The sequence below is a fragment of the Helianthus annuus genome, chromosome 16 (genome assembly GCF_002127325.2).
Source record: "Helianthus annuus cultivar XRQ/B chromosome 16, HanXRQr2.0-SUNRISE, whole genome shotgun sequence".
Classification (NCBI taxonomy): Eukaryota; Viridiplantae; Streptophyta; class Magnoliopsida; order Asterales; family Asteraceae; genus Helianthus; species Helianthus annuus.
Window position 1 is genome coordinate 78,890,063 of NC_035448.2, and position 18,199 is coordinate 78,908,261.

Below are 18,199 nucleotides of genomic sequence, written 5' to 3' on the forward strand. Positions count from 1 at the left end.
GGTATGTTTAACTTATGGACATGTTCCGGAATGTTCGTTACAGTTTAAATTGGCATACTTTCGCAGTTTGTCAAGTTTAGTCCCTGTAAGCGAATTAACTTGTTTTTGCCATACCAAAGCCTTCAAAACTTATTTCTAAGTTATGTAAAGGTTATTTAAGGTATGTTGAGTATATGTTGATGTTCCGGAGTATTTGTCGCATTAAACTGAGTACGTTTACGCACCAGGTTGTGTATAATTCTCCAGAAAGCGACGTAAAGTTTGAAATTGAACACGAATTGATATGTGCAAAATATACACATATTTATACAAGATCCCAAGTTTGAAATACAATATTTCATCGGCTTGGCATTTGTTTGATGGTCGCGGGGACACATGTGTCACATTATAATCCTATCAAACCCAGGACTTCAGGAACGGGAGTTGTCAATTCCTATGGTACCACTACCTACTAACGAACGGCGTAGCTAATGTTAATGAATGTATTGTTCCATGTTAAACAAACCAAATGTCATAACAAAATGAAGGCATGTGATGTAAACAATTGTACTAAGTATGCACACAATGGGCATAAATAGCATGAAATGTAATGTGAACCAATGTACTAAGTACACACACAATGGGCATACATAGCATGAAATGTAATGTAAAGCAATGTACTAACTACGCACACAATGGGCATACATAGCATGAAATGTAATGTAAAACAATGTACTAAGTACGCACACAATGGGCATACATAGTATGAAATGTAATGTAAAACAATGTAATAAGTACGCACACAATGGCATACATAGCATGAAATGTAATGAAATCATGTACTATAATGTACTAACGAACATAGCAGGCATATGATGTGAAAACATGGAAAGCATGAAAGTAACAAGTAGGCACATGTGTTTCACCCCAAAACAGTTTGGAAAACAGTAAAAGAGGGGTTCAATGTACTCACCTGAGATTGCTTTGAATTCCTTGTATAATAACCAGATAATGCTAGAGATCACGGAATATCAAACGGCACCTAATAGGTAGCTATATTAATATACCGGACCAAAATCGGAAGGATCGTATAGTATGCGGGTTCGTAAACCAAACGAGTATGGAGACTCGTGAGATATGGTTTAACAAAGCCTACATACTAAAATGAAACCTAACCCAAGTGCTTGCGACCCATCACGACCCGTTTAGGTAGCTTATGCTACCTTACGCGTCGTTCGCGTAGAACGCGTCTGGAACGCCTAACATCGTGACCACAAGGTATAACCTCGGAAGGTTATAGCTATGGTCACCTTATGTGTTTGGTCGGATCCTAATGATCGACCAAATGGGTCGGGTTCGAAAGTATAAGCGATGGTTTAGATCGCTTACCTTACGACCCTATATAAGCACTAAACTAAAAGTGACGAGCTAAGCATGTTAGAACATGCTTACCTAAGATTAGAAAACAGGTTTGGCATCAAAACAAACGGCTTTGATGCTCACGAGTAGTTTGGTTACAAAATATGCAAGAATGCACATTTTGGCCGAAACTACGACTCGTCACTGAGCCTAGATAACGTGGTAATCAGTAGGTATAGTCACTACGGACTATAACCATCGTGATCACACTCACGTTATGAAGTTCCATGAACTTCGAGTTGACCATAGGTTGGTTAATGCCGAAAGTCAACAAAACGTTGACTTTCGGACTCGAAAAGCGAATAAAAGAACGAAAGAATACTTACGGAGGGTCCCCGAATGCTAATCTAGATCAAAAATGGCTCAGGTATGAAACAATGGTTCCAACTTAGAGCCTTTAGATCAGATTGTGTGAGTTTTTAGCAAAATGGCGGGGGGGGGGGGTATTTATAGGAAAGGCAAAGCCGTTAGGATCGTTTCTTGATTTTCGTGCCACGATCCTAAGCGTCCACTTGTCAAAATGTTGTGGTTACTGAAAATGGCCCTTGGCTCTTGATTGGGTGAAAGGGCATTGCCCCTTGAACGAACGAAAGGCCAACTGCAAGTGGATTCAATGAATCTGCTGTACTGGGGACTCCTTACGGACCGTATGGGTTTTGGCTTACGGTCCGTAAGCCCTTAGTTTGGCAGATTTACAGTTTTGGTCCCGTTTAAGCCCCGTTAACCCTATTTCAAAGCTCTAAAATGATGTTAAAGTATAGGGAACTTAAAATGTGCTCAAAAATATCCCGGATGTCGGTTCGTTTGGCCGTACGGTCGCGATGTTCGGTTAATTACGACGGAATGCGCATAAGCGCGAAAGACGATCCAAATTGCGCGACGAATGGATTTTTCTCATGCCATACACTAAGGCATAATATAAGGATGCTTACATAAATTTTTGGATGTCCGGATGTATTCAGAACGTAAGTTATGCGCAAAAGTGCAAACTTGTGCACTTTTTGACACTTTTAGCCCCTGAATGATCCAAAAGTTTGTTTTAGCATACCAAACCCCTCAAAGCCTATTTCTAAGCTATGTAAAGGATATTTATGGTATGTTTAACTTATGGACATGTTCCAGAATGTTTGTTATAGTTCAAATTGGCATACTTTCGCAGTTTGTCAAGTTTAGTCCCTGTAAGCGAATTAACTTGTTTTTGCCAAACCAAAGCCTTCGAAACTTATTTCTAAGTTATGTAAGGGTTATTTATGGTATGTTGAGTATATGTTGATGTTCCGGAGTATTTTTCGCATTAAACTGAGTACGTTTTATGCACCAGTTTGCGTATAATTCTCCAGAAAGCGATTTAGAGCTTGAAATCGAACAAGAGTTGATATGTGCAAACGATACACATATTTATATATGTCCAAAGCATGAAATACAATATTTCATTGATTTGGAGTTTGTTTGATGGTTGAAGTGACACAGGTGTCACATTAAGCCACTTGACTTCACGTTCCATGATTTCTACCGGTTTCTCAACAAATTTCAGTGTTTTATCAACACGAATTTCGTAAAGCGGTATGTGGAGGTTCTCATCAGCTAAACACCTCTTGAGATTGGACACGTGGAAGGTTGGATGAACATTTCCATGTTCAGGAGGTAACTCAAGTCTGTAGGCTACCTTTCCGATTCTTTCGGCGATCTTGAATGGTCCAACGTATCTAGGTGCAAGTTTTCCTTTCTTTCCAAATCTGATCACACCTTTCCAAGGTGAGACCATAAGTAATACACGATCACCGACTTGAAAATCCAAGGGTTTGCGTTTTAGGTCCGCGTAACTCTTTTAACGGCTTCTAGCTTTCTTAAGGTTATCACGAACTTTCTTAACCTTATCTGTTGTCTCTAAAATGAGGGCAGGTCCAGTAAGCTGAGCCTCGCCGATCTCATTCTAGCAGACAGGTGAACGATATTTTCGACCATAGAGAGCCTCGAAAGGAGCCATGCTGATGCTGGAGTGATAACTGTTGTTGTAGGAGAATTCAATCAACGGAAGATGTGAATCCCAACTACCACCAAAATCGATCACACAAGCTCTAAGCATATCCTCCAGTGTCTGGATTGTTCTTTCAGACTGACCATCCGTTTGCTGATGATAAGCTGTGCTCAGATTAAGTTGGGTCCCCATAGCAGATTGCATGGTTCTCCAAAAATGAGAAGTGAAACGAGCATCTCTGTCAGAAATGATGTTCAAAGGAACACCATGTCGAGCTACAATTTCATCCACGTAGATTTTAGCAAGTTTGTCAGCGGAAAAATCCTCACGGATTGGCAAGAAATGCGCTGACTTAGTAAGACGATCAACAACTTCCCAGATGGCATCGTGACCTTTCTTTGTGCGCGGAAGTTTAGTAATGAGATCCATAGTAATGTTTTCCCATTTCCAAATTGGGATCTCTGGTTGCTCCAATAAACCAGAAGGACGCTGATGTTCAGCCTTAACCTTAAGACAAGTAAGGCATTTTGATACATATAAGGCGATGTCTTTCTTCATACCAGGCCACCAATACTGAATACGAAGATCCTTATACATCTTATCTGAGCCAGGATGAATAGAATAACGAGACTTATGGGCTTCATCCATAAGCAAGGTACGAAGATTGTCTTGGCTCGGGACCCACAAACGGTCCATGAAGTAATACGATCCATTGTCCTTCAGTTCCAGATCAGGTGTTATGTGATAGGGAAATTCCTTATCCATCAAACCTTATGAAACACAAGATTTTTGAGCCTGATAAATACGTGCTTGGATATCGGATTGAGCTTGAATAATAGATTGGACACGAACACAATGAAGCTTAGTACGTTCCTTGCGACTCAAAGCATCAGCCACCACATTCGCCTTACCAGGATGGTAGCGAATCTCGCAGTCATAGTCGTTTAGAAGCTCAACCCAATGTCGCTGCCTCATGTTGAGTTCTTTCTGATTGAAGATATGCTGAAGACTTTTGTGGTCCGTGAAAACCACACATTTTGTACCGTACAAATAGTGTCTCCAAATCTTAAGAGCGAAGACAACTGCACCCAACTCGAGATCATGAGTGGTGTAGTTCTTCTCATGAATCTTCAACTGCCTCGATGCGTATGCTATGAATTTGTTTCTTTGCATCAGGACATAGCCAAGACCTAATTTAGATGCATCGCAATAAACGACGAAATCATCATTGCCCTCTGGCACAGTTAGGACAGGCGCGTCGCAAAGTTTTTGTTTCAAAGTCAGAAACGCTTCCTCTTGCTTAAATCTCCAATCAAAGGGTTTGTTCTTCTGAGTTAGAGCAGTTAGAGGAACTGCAATCTTTGAGAAATTTTCAATGAAGCAGCGGTAATAACCCGCTAGACCACGAAAAGAACGAACTTCAGTAGGAGTAGTAGGCGTATCCCGATCCTTAATCGCACTGATCTTGGACGATCTACATGAATACCTTGTTCGTTGACAATATGTCCTAAAAATTGAACTTCTTTGAGCCAAAATTCACACTTGGAGAATTTGGCGAAAAGTTGCTCTTTCTTTAGGAGTTCCAAAGTAAGACGAAGATGTTGCTCATGATCAGCTCGCGTCTTAGAATATATCAAGATGTCATCAATGAAAACGATGATGAACTTATCCAAATAAGGTTTGCAGACCCTATTCATCAAGTCCATGAAAACAGCAGGAGCATTAGTCAAACCGAATGGCATGACTGTGAACTCATAATGCCCATAACGAGTACGAAACGCTTTCTTGGGAATGTCTTCTTCATGCACACGAAGTTGATGATATCCAGATCGCAGATCAATCTTTGAAAAATAAGAAGCGCCTTGCAATTGATCAAAGAGATCATCGATGCGAGGAAGGGGATATCGATTCTTGATGGTAAGCTTGTTAAGCTCACGATAATCGATACACATCCTAAAAGATCCATCCTTCTTCTTGACAAAAAGAACGGGAGCACCCCAAGGTGAAAAGCTTGGACGGATAAAACCTTTGTCAGAGAGTTCCTGAAGCTGCTTAGACAATTCTTGCATCTCAGACGGTGCAAGACGATATGGAGCTCTGGCAATGGGATTTGCACCAGGTACGAGATCAATACAGAACTCGACTTACCGTGTTGGAGGTAGACCAGGTAAATCTTCAGGGAATACCTCCAAATAATCCCGAACAACATGAATATCTTGAATAGATTTACCCTTGCCCTTATCTGCTACAACATGTGCCAAAAAGGCCACATAGTTCTTTCGCAGATACTTCCGAGCTTTAAAACAAGACATGAGTTTGAGACCACCAGCAGGTTTCTCACCACGAACCTGTAGGATCTCACCTGTCGAAAGCGGAATACGAATGATCTTCTCAAAACAAACTACCTCTGCTTGATGCTTGGCTAACCAATCCATACCCACAATAATGTCGAAGCTTCCAAGTTACATAGGCGTGAGGTCAATGGGAAAAAAGATGGTTGTTAAGGTTCAATTGGCAGTTGCGGAGAACAGAATCAAGAACAATGGGTTCACCACTCGCCACTTCTACTGTCAATGGTTTACCTAGTTTCGTTCTAGACACGCGAAGCAATGGTTCAAAAGATAACGACACAAAACTCTTATCGGCACCCGAAATAAAAAGAACAGATGCTGGCTGATTATTAATAAAGAACGTACCGTTCACCACATTATCATCTGCTTGTGCCTCTTGTGCGTTCATGTTGAAGACTCGACCTCGAGCCTGAGCCTGATTCTGGTTTGCATTCTGATTCTGGTTGGCTAGCCTTGGGCACCGGTTTCTGTAGTGGGTCAGATCCCCACAATTGTAGCACGAACCAGGAGGAAAATGAGGTCGTGCAGCTTGACTTTGTTGCTGAGCAAGAGGCTGAGCAATTTGTTGAGCTTGGTTCTGGTTAGCAGGAATGCGGCAGGTGGCAGCAAGATGACCATTTCTTCCACAGTTGGTGCATTGACGACACTGAACATGTGGCGGGTGATGGCCGTTACACCTGTTGCACAAAGGTGCATTGCCAAGATAAGGCTTCTTGGCCAGTGGTTGCGCAGGCTGATTTGGTGCAGCTTGAGCCTGTGCAGTAACGACATAGTTTTGGGAAGCCTTACGCTTCCTTGACCCCCTTGAGGAACAAGAATCCTTTCCCTTCTTGTTTTGACCTTTCTTGCTATCTTCTTTGTCAGCTGCCTGCTTCTTACCCTTGTCACCCTTTTTGTGCAGCTTTCCCTTTCGAACCTGCGACTCAGTCAATGTCGCTGCTAACTCGATCGCCTGACAGAGTGTGGTATGGTTACTACCAGTAATGATGTCTTGTACCGAGTCAGGTAGACCATCGGTGTACCTTTCGATAGCCTTGTCGAGTGGGGCAACCATTGTTGGGCAAAGCAGACTCAACTCCTCAAATCTATCAGTATACGCCCGGTGCTTGCCACTGTCTTGTTTCAAGTCATCAAACTCTTTCTCCAAGGCTCGCTGCTCATGACGAGGACAGAACTCCCTCATCATCAGTGCCCTAAGTTCAGCCCATGTTTGTGCTAGAGCAACTTCTGCACCGCGATCTCTCATAACCCCGTTCCACCACGTAAGAGCCCTCTTCTGAAACACACTCGAAACTCGACCTTGCGATTGTCAGGACACTGCACGTGACGGAATGTATTCTCAATGCTCTCGAACCATTGAAGAAGCCCAGTTGCTCCCTCAAAACCACTAAACTTGAGTGGTTTAGCCGAGTTAAAATTCTTGAAATTGCATGGAGCATTGTTGTTGTTGTTGGCTTGGTTCCATTGAGCAAAGAAGTTTGGGAGTGCAGCAGCCATTTGCTGTGTAATAATTTCTGCCAGTTCGGCATTTGCTACCTGATTGTCGCGTCGAGGAGGCATTCTAGAAGAGGAAAACATGAAAGGAAACGAGTGAGATGATTGGATGAAGAGAATGAGATGAAACAAAATCAACAAAAAGCAAAGATGGTGGTTATGCATCGCTAAGCAAACAAGCGATACACAATGTCTAATCAAAGTAAATGGGTCAAAAATAATGTATCGCGAAGACATGTTCGCCTATAAGTGAACACTCACCCCAAGAGTTCCCAGGTAAGAGTGACTGGTCCTATTATGTGGATTTGTACGAACACTCTAGCCTTAGACAGAAAACCCAGGGTACAGGCATTCACTCTTCCAGTTTGCACGTGTTCCCACTATTAAAAACCGAAAACTTTGACGAGATTTTTGAAAATTCAAAGGGGTTGAAAACCATATAACAGAGGGTTCAAAACCTAGTAATCAATCATCCTAGAACAGATGATTAATTTTCAAAGCGGATTCAGAATCGTTGTTCTCGTTGTGGTTATCACCTAAGGATAGGTGAAGTGCATGTTTTAAAATCTAAACACAAGATAACTTGCGTTAGGGTCCTAGAAAGTTATAGTCTAGGTCAAAGCATTACTAATAACCTAATTCCCTATAACCATTGGCTCTGATACCAACTCTTCTGTCACACCCCGACCACGTGGGACAACCAAGCGTGGCGGAAACGTCGGGGAGTGTTGTAACTGAATTAATTGTTTCAAAATCATGGCATACAAAGTTATATTTTATTTATCAAACAAACGTGTTACATTATCTTTAAGCAGGAAATAAAGAGTTTATAACATAATTAAACTAAGTCTATCTTCGTTTTATGTCTCTAAGGCACAGGTCCGCCCTAGTGTCACAATCATCATCCTAAGCGACAGCTCCTGAAAACACATGTGAAAGTAGGTACGTCAGCATAAAAATGCCTGTGAGTTACATAGGTTTTGTGAAAATAGAATTCATGACTTATGTTTGTGAAAATGTTTAGTCATGAACCTTGTAATTTGATTTGTCTTGTCAATCATTTGAAAAACGAAAAAATCAGATGATATGTGTAGATAAATGTATGGTTAAACGAATAACCAAGTAAAATGAGTTGTATAAGATAAGTTGTTTGTAAAACAATGTCTTGTGAAAAGTATGTTATTTGTGTAAAATGTTACATGTATAATTTGAAATGATTCAAATAACGCTACGATATGTAATACCATACAAACACTTATATATAGGAAGTACCAGCGGCGTATCCACCATGTTTGTATCATATTATACACGCCACGTTACTCAAATCATTTACCCAAACCAACCACCAATGTAAATTTGTTCATGTATAAATCAATTGTCAAGTGTTATTGTGTAAACCATATCAAAATGTCCATGTCTAATGTAAATCACCAAATGTGTATATCAAATGTCAAAATATTTATGTTTAATGTAAATCATATAATGTGTGTCCAAAATATCATGTATGGCATGTGAAATATATCAACTAGGCCATAGGTAAAATGCACAAAAACATGGTATTGAATTAAGCATAGTTTAAGTCAAAGTTATGTTTTGTGGAACAAATGCATGCTATACTGATACAAACATCTATGCGGTATTATGAAAATGCATACATTCAAGCCTTTGTAACTGTGGTGATAGACCTTTAAACAAATTAAAGGTCTATATGTACTATGTTTATCGAATTCGGTCATTCCTTCCAATCCAAACAAACCGAGATTTCAGGAATGGGAGTTGTCAAGTCCTATGGTACCACTACCTACTAACGAGCGGCATGATCGGTGTTAATGAATGTACATTGTATAATTTAAACAACCCAAATGTCCTTCAAAATGTGAGCATGTGATGAATAAATGTACTAAGTATGCACACAATGGGCATACATAGCATAAAATGGAATGTAAAACAATGTACTAAGTACACACACAATGGGCATACATAGCATAAAATGGAATGTAAAACAATGTACTAAGTACGCACACAATGTGTGACAACCGCTAATTTACACCCTTAATTTCGTGATTAACAGGTGATTAACGCGATAATAAATAGGGCTTACGACGCTAATTAACTTAATTAGGCCCTTGGAGTGCCCAGGAACGTTTGTTCAGCTATACAGTGCGCGTGTGGTGATTTATGGGAATCTGCTAAATATGACGCGACAACGGACTAATACCGTACGAAATGCTGACAACGCCGACAAACATGGAATTTCTAAGAATATTTTATGCTTACGGAGTAGGGGTCGCGATACTGGGTCTCGTAGGTGTCACACCCCGACCGCGTATAACATGCAACCGCGGCGGAAAACGTCGGGGAGTGTTGTGGACAGAATTAAATTGATTCATAACCTTGGCATACAAGTTGTATTTTATTTATAAACAAAGGTGTTACATTGTCTTAGAAAGAGAGTACGGAAATCAAAACATAATTAAGCTAGTTCAAACTTCATTTTTAGGCTCTAAGGCACAGGTCCGCCCTAGAATCATGATCATCGTCCTATGGAATAGCTCCTGAAAACACATGTGAAAGTAGGTACGTCAGCATAAAAATGCCTGTGAGATACATAGGTTTTGTGAAAATGGGATTCATGACTTGAGTTTAAAGAATGTTTAATAACAGTCAGTCATGAACCTTGTAATTTGTCTTGCTTTGTAAACCATTTGAAAAACGATAACATCAAATGATATGTATAGATAAGTGCAAGGTTAAACGAGTAACCAATTAAAATGAGTTGAATATAATAAGTTGTTTTGTAAGACAATGTTTTATGAAAAGTGTGTTATTCGTATAAAATGTTATATGTCTAAACTGAAATGATTTAGATAACGCTAAGATATGTAATATTATACAAACATTTATATATAGGAAGTACCAGCGGCGTATCCACCATGTTTGTATCATATTACATACGGCACGTTACTCCAACCATTTACCCAAACCAATCCACCATGTAAATTGTTCATGTATAAACCAAATGTCAAGTGTTATTGTGTAAACCATGTCAAATATTTATGTTCAAATGTAAACCACCAATGTGTATGTCAATGTCAACGTGTTTATGTTCAATGTAAACCATGTAATGTGTATCCCAAAATGTATCATGTATGGTAAGCGAAATGTATCAACTTAAACCATATGTAAACTGCACAAAACAAGTCGTTGAAGTAACACGTGGTTTAAATCAACGTTATGTTCTGTGGAAAAATGCATGCTCTATTGATATTAACATTTATGCGGTATTGTAAACTATGCATACATCCAAGCCTTGAGACTGTGGCGATAAACCCTTAAACAAATTAAAGGTTTATCTGCGTTATGTATATCGAATTCGGTCATTCCTTCCAGTCCTATCAAACCCAGGACTTCAGAAATGGGAGTTGTCAATTCCTATGGTACCACTACCTACTAACGAACGGCATGATCAATGTTAATGAATGTATTGTCCCATGTTAAACAAACCAAATGTCATAACAAAATGAAGGCATGTGATGTAAACAATTGTACTAAGTATGCTAAGTAAACATACGAAGCAGAAATGTTCATGTAAATCAATGTGCCCATATGCTGAGTAAACATATGCAGCAGAAATGTTCATGTAAATCAATGTGTCCATATGCTGAGTAAACATATGCAACAGAAATGTTCATGTAAATCAATGTGTCCATATGCTGAGTAAACATATGCAACAGAAATGTTCATGTAAATCAATGTGTCCATATGCTGAGTAAACATATGCAACAGAAATGTAATGTAAATCAATGTACTAAGTATGCACACAATGGGCATACATAGCATGAAATGTAATGAAATCGTGTACTCTAATGTACTAACAACATAGCAGGCATATGATGTGAAAACATGGAAAGCATGAAAGTAACAGATAGGCACATGTGTTTCACCCCAAAACAGTTTGGAAAACAGTAAAAGAGGGGTTCAATGTACTCACCTGAGATTGCTTTGAGTTCCTTGTATAATAACCAGATAATGCTAAAGATCACGAAATATCAACGGCACCTAATAGGTAGCTTGTGTTAATATACCGGACCAAATCGGAAGGATCGGACAGTACGCGGGTTCGAAAACCAAACGAGTATGGAGACTTGTGTAATATGGTTTAACAAAGCCTACATACTAAAATGAAACTTAACCTAAGTGCTTACGGTCCATCACGACCCGTTGAGGTAGCTTATGCCACCCTAACGCGTCATTCGCGTAGAACGCGTATGGAACGCCTAACATTGCGACCACAAGGTATAACCTCGGAAGGTTATAGCTATGGTCACCTAATATGTTTGGTCGGATCCTAAAGATCGACCAAATGGGTCGGGTTCGAAAGTATAAGCGATGGTTTAGATCGCTTACCTTACGACCCTATATAAGCACTATACTAAACGTGACGAGCTAAGCATGTTAGAACATGCTTAACTAAGTTTAGAAAACAGGTTTGGCATCAAAACAAACGGCTTTGATGCTCACGAGTAGTTTGGTTACAAAATACGCAAGAATGCACATTTTGGCCGAAACTACGACTCGTCACTGAGCCTAGATAACGGGGTAATCAGTAGGTATGGTCACTACGGACCATAACCATCGTGATCACGCTCACGTTATGAAGTTCCATGAACTTCGCATCGACCATAAGCTGGTCAATGCAGAAAGTCAACAAAACATTGACTTTCGGACTCGAAAAGCGAATAAAAGAGCGAAAGAAGACTTACGGAGTGTCCCCGAGTGCTAATCTAGATCAAATAGCTCAGGTATGAAACAATGGTTCCAACTTAGAGCTTTAGATCTGATTCTTGTGGGTTTTTACACAAAAAGGGGGGGTATTTATAGGAAAAGTGGGACCGTTAGGATCGTTTATCGAATATCGTGCCGCGATCTCGAGCGTACACTTGTCAAATTCTTGTGGTAAGTCAGAAATTGCCCCTTGGCTCTTGATTGGGTGAAAGGGCATTGCCTCTTGATCGAACGAAAGGCCAACTGCATTAAATAGATACATTGAATCTGTCTGACAGTCTCACGCGCCCCGCGTAAGGATTTGGTAAATCCTTACGCGCCCCACCTAAGGTTCCCAGATCAGAATTTACAATTTTGGTCCCCGCACTTCAGAAACACGTATTTTGGCCCATTTTTGGCACGTTTAAGCCCCGTTAACCTCATTTCAAGGTTCTAAGATGAAGTTAAAGTGTAGGGGACATGAAATATACTCAAAAATATTCCGGATGTTGGTTCGTTTGGCCGTACGATCGCGATGTTCGCTTAATTACGACGGAATGCGCATAAGCGCGAAAGACGATCCAAATGACGCGACGAATGGATTTTTCTCATGCCAAACACTAAGGCATAATATAAGGATGCTTACATAAATTTTTGGATGTCCGGATGTATTCAGAACGTAAGTTATGCGCGAAAGTGCAAACTTATGCACTTTTGACACTTTTAGTCCCTGAATGATCCAAAAGTTTATTTTAGCATACCAAACCCCTCAAAGCCTATTTCTAAGCTATGTAAAGGATATTTATGGTATGTTTAACTTATGGACATGTTCCGGAATGTTCGTTACAGTTAAAATTGGCATACTTTCGCAGTTTGTCAAGTTTAGTCCCTTTAAGCGAATTAACTTGTTTTTGCTATACCAAAGCCTTCAAAACTTATTTCTAAGTTATGTAATGGTTATTTAGGGTATGTTGAGTATATGTTGATGTTCCGGAGTATTTGTCGCATTAAACTAAGTACATTTACGCACCAGTTTGCGTATAATTCTCTAGAAAGCGATGTAGAGTTTGAATTTGAACAAAAGTCAAAACATGAAAAATGAAAAACACAGCCAAACAAACATTGGGATCAAATAACATTATTTTATTAATAATTGAACTGTTCACAATGATTACAAGCACAAATGTTACAGTCTCCCCTACTTGTGGAAATTTCGTCCCGAAATTTATTTAGAGGGAACTGATTGAAAAAGATGCGGATATTTTGCCTTCATTTGATCTTCACGTTCCCAAGTAAACTCGGGTCCACGCTTAGATTCCCAACAAACCTTGACCAAAGGAAAGCGCTTGCGTTTAAGCCACTTGACTTCACGTTCCATGATTTCTACCGGTTTCTCAACAAACTTCAGTGTTTTATCAACACGAATTTCGTCAAGCGGTATGTGGAGGTTTTCATCAGCTAAACACCTCTTGAGATTGGACACGTGAAAGGTTGGATGAACATTTCCAAGTTCAGGAGGTAACTCAAGTCTGTAGGCTACCTTACCGATTCTTTCGACGATCTTGAATGGTCCAACATATCTAGGTGCAAGTTTTCCTTTCATTCCAAATCTGATCACACCTTTCCAAGGTGAGACCTTAAGTAATACACGATCACCGACTTGAAAATCCAAGGGTTTGCGTTTTAGGTCCGCGTAACTCTTTTGACGGTTTCTAGCTGTCTGAAGGTTATCACGAACTTTCTTTACCTTTTCTGTTGTCTCTAAAATGAGGGCAGGTCCAGTAAGCTGAGCCTCGCCAATCTCATTCCAGCAGACTGGTGAACGACATTTTCGACCATAGAGAGCCTCGAAAGGAGCCATGTTGATGCTGGAGTGATAACTGTTGTTGTAGGAGAATTCAATCAACGGAAGATGTGAATCCCAACTACCACCAAAGTCGATCACACAAGCTCTAAGCATATCCTCCAGTGTCTGGATTGTTCTTTCAGATTGACCATCCGTTTGCGGATGATAAGCTGTGCTCAGATTAAGTTGAGACCCCATAGCAGATTGCATGGTTCTCCAAAAGTGAGAAGTGAAACGAGCATCTCTGTCAGAAATGATGCTCAAAGGAACACCATGTCTAGCTACAATTTCATCCACGTAGATTTGAGCAAGTTTGTCAGCCGAATAATCCTCTCGGATTGGCAAGAAATGCGCTAATTTAGTAAGACGATCAACGATTACCCAGATGGCATCGTGACCTTTCTTTGTGCGCGGAAGTTTAGTAATGAGATCCATAGTAATGTTTTCCCATTTCCAAACTGGGATTTCTTGTTGTTCCAATAAACCAGAAGGACGCTGGTGTTCAGCCTTAACCTTAAGACAAGTAAGGCATTTTGATACGTATAAGGCAATGTCTTTCTTCATACCAGGCCACCAATACTGAATACGAAGATCCTTATACATCTTATCTGAGCCAGGATGAATAGAATAACGAGACTTATGGGCTTCATCCATAAGCAAAGTACGAAGATTATCTTGGCTTGGGACCCACAAACGGTCCATGAAGTAATATGATCCATTGTCCTTCAGCTCTAGAGCAGGAGTTATGTGATAAGGAAATTCCTTATCCATTAAACCTTGTGAAACACAAGCTTGTTGAGCCTGAGAAATACGGGCTTGGATATCGGTTTGAATAACAGATTGGACACGTACACAATGAAGCTTAGTACGTTCCTTGCGACTCAATGCATCGGCTACGACATTCCCCTTACCAGGATGGTAGCGGATCTCGCAGTCGTAGTCGTTTAGAAGTTCAACCCAACGTCTTTGCCTCATGTTGAGTTCTTTTTGATTGAAGATATGTTGAAGACTTTTGTGGTCAGTGAAAACCACACATTTTGTACCGTACAAGTAGTGTCTCCAAATCTTAAGAGCGAAGACAACTGCACCAAACTCAAGATCATGAGTGGTGTAGTTTTTCTCATGTATCTTCAACTGCCTTGATGCGTATGCTATGACTTTGTTTCTTTGCATCAGGACGCAGCCAAGTCCTAATTTAGATGCGTCGCAATAAACGACGAAATCATCGTTGCCCTCAGGCAATGTTAGGATAGGCGCGTCGCAAAGCTTTTGTTTCAAAGTCTGAAACGCTTCCTCTTGTTTGACTCCCCAATCAAATGGCTTGTTCTTCTGAGTTAGAGCAGTTAGAGGAACTGCAATCTTTGAGAAATTTTCTATGAAGCGGCGGTAATAACCCGCTAGACCAAGAAAAGAACGAACTTCAGTAGGAGTAGTAGGTGTATCCCAATCCCTAATCGCACTGATCTTGGAGGGATCTACATGAATACCTTGTTTGTTGACAATATGTCCTAAGAATTGAACCTCTTTAAGCCAGAATTCACACTTGGAGAATTTGGCGAAAAGTTGTTCTTTCTTTAGGAGTTCCAAAGTAAGACGGAGATGTTGCTCATGATCAGCTCGCGTCTTAGAATATATCAAAATGTCGTCAATGAAAACGATGATGAACTTATCTAAATAAGGCTTGCAGACCCTATTCATTAAGTCCATGAAAATAGCAGGAGCATTAGTCGAACCGAATGGCATGACTGTGAACTCGTAATGTCCATAACGAGTACGGAACGCTGTCTTGGGAATGTCTTCTTCATGTACACGAAGCTGATGATATCCAGATCGTAGATCAATCTTTGAAAAATAAGATGCGCCTTGTAATTGATCAAAGAGATCATCAATGCGAGGTAGGGGATATCGATTTTTGATGGTAAGCTTGTTAAGCTCACGATAATCGATACACATCCTAAAAGATCCATCCTTCTTCTTTACAAAGAGAAGGGGAGCACCCCAGGGTGAAAAGCTAGGACGGATAAAACCTTTGTCGGAGAGTTCCTGCAGCTGTTTAGATAATTCTTGCATCTCTGACGGTGCAAGACGATATGGAGCTCTGGCAACGGGATTTGCACCAGGTACGAGATCAATACGGAACTCGACTTGGCGTGCTGGAGGTAGACCAGGTAAGTCTTCAGGGAATACTTCGGAATAATCCCGAACGACAGGAATATCTGAAATAGACTTACCCTTGCCTTTATCTACTGTAACATGTGCTAAGAAAGCCACATAGTGCTTTCGCAGATACTTCCGTGCTTTAAAACAGGACATGAGTTTGAGACCACCGGCAGGCTTCTCACCACGAACCTGCAGGATCTCGCCTGTTGACAGCGGTACACGAATAATCTTCTCAGAACAAATTATCTCTGCATGATGCTTGGATAACCAATCCATTCCCACTATAACGTCGAAGCTTCCAAGTTGCATTGGCGTGAGGTCAATAGGAAAAATATGGTCGTTAAGGTTTAACTGGCAGTTGCGTAGAATGGAATTAAGAACAATGGGTTCACCACTGGCAACCTCTACTGTCAAAGGTTTACCTAGTTTCGTTCTAGACACGCGAAGCATTGTCTCAAAAGACAATGACACAAAGCTCTTGTCGGCACCCGAATCAAAAAGAACAGATGCTGGCTGATTATTAATAAAGAACGTACCGTTCACCACCTCGTTGTCTGCTTGTGCATTCATGTTGAAGACTCGTCCTCGAGCCGGTGCCGGATTCTGGTTTGCATTCTGGTTCTGGTTGACTAGTCTTGGACACCGATTTCTGTAGTGGGTCAGATCCCCACAGTTATAACAAGCACCTGGTGGGTAGTTTGGTCGTGCAACCTGACCCTGTTGTTGAGCCACTTGTGGAGCAGGGTTCTGTACTGCGCGGTTCTGAGCAAACCGACAAACATTGGCAAGATGACCTGATTTCCCACAGTTAGTACAGAAACGGCACTGATATTGCGGCTGATGGTGACTGTTGCATTGATTGCACAAAGGTGCACTTCCTGAGTAGGGTTTCTTTGCTGGAGGCTGGTTGGGAGCTGCCTGGTTAGCTTGGGCAGTCACAGCAAAATTTTGGGAAGCCTTACGCTTCCTTGACCCCCTTGAGGAACTAGAGTCCTTTCCCTTTTTGTTCTGACTTTCTTACTATCCTCCTTGTCAGCCGACTGCTTCTTGCCCTTGTCACCCTTCCTGTGTAGTTTATTCTTTCGGATCTGCGACTCAGTCAACGTCGCCGATAACTCGATTGCCTGACGGACTGTGGTAGGGTTGCTACCAGTAAGGATGTCTTGTACTGAGTCAGGCAGGCCGTTGATGTACCTTTCGATAGCCTTGTCGAGTGGGGCAACCATAGTCGGGCAAAGCAGACTTAACTCCTCAAACCTGTCAGTATAAGCCCTGTGCTCACCACTATCCTGTTTCAAATCATCAAACTCTTTCTCTAACGCTCGTTGCTCATGACGGGGACAAAACTCCCTCATCATAAGAGCTCTCAGTTCAGCCCACGTCTGTGCTAGAGCAACTTCCGCACCACGGTCTCTCATTACCCCGTTCCACCACGTAAGAGCCCTCTTATGAAACACACTTGAAGAAAACTCGACCTTGCGATTGTCAGGACACTGAACATGACGGAAAGTGTTCTCGATGCTCTCGAACCACTGAAGAAGCCCAGTTGCTCCCTCAGAACCACTAAACTTGAGTGGCTTAGCCGAGTTAAAATCTTTGTATTTGCATGTACCATTGTTGTTGTTGGCCTGGTTCCATTGAGTAAAGAGATTCGGGAATTGGGCAGCCATCTGCTGCGCAATGATCTCTGCCAGTTCAGCAGTCGCTATTTGGTGTTCACGTCGAGGAGGCATTCTGGAAGAGGAAAACATGAAAGGAAACGAGTGAGATGATTGGGTGTAGAGAACGAGATGAAACAGAATCAATAAAAGCAAAGATGGTGGTTATGCATCGCAGTGCAAACAAGCGATATGAAATGTCTAGTCAAAGTAAATGGGTCAGAATTAGTGTATCGCGAAGACATGCTCGCCTATAAGTGAACACTCACCCCAAGAGTTCCCAGGTAAGAGTGACTGGTCCGATTATGTGGATTTGTACGAACACTCTAGCCTTAGACAGAAAACTCAGGGTACAGGCATTCACCCTTCCAGTTCGCACATGTTCACACTATTAACCCAACACTTTGACGGGATTTTTGAAAATCCAAAGGGGTTCAAAACCTTATAATAGAGGGTTCAAAACCTAGTAATCAATCATCCTAGAACAGATGATTAATTTTCAAAGCGGATTCGGAACCGAAGTTCCCGTTGTGGTTATCACCTAAGGATA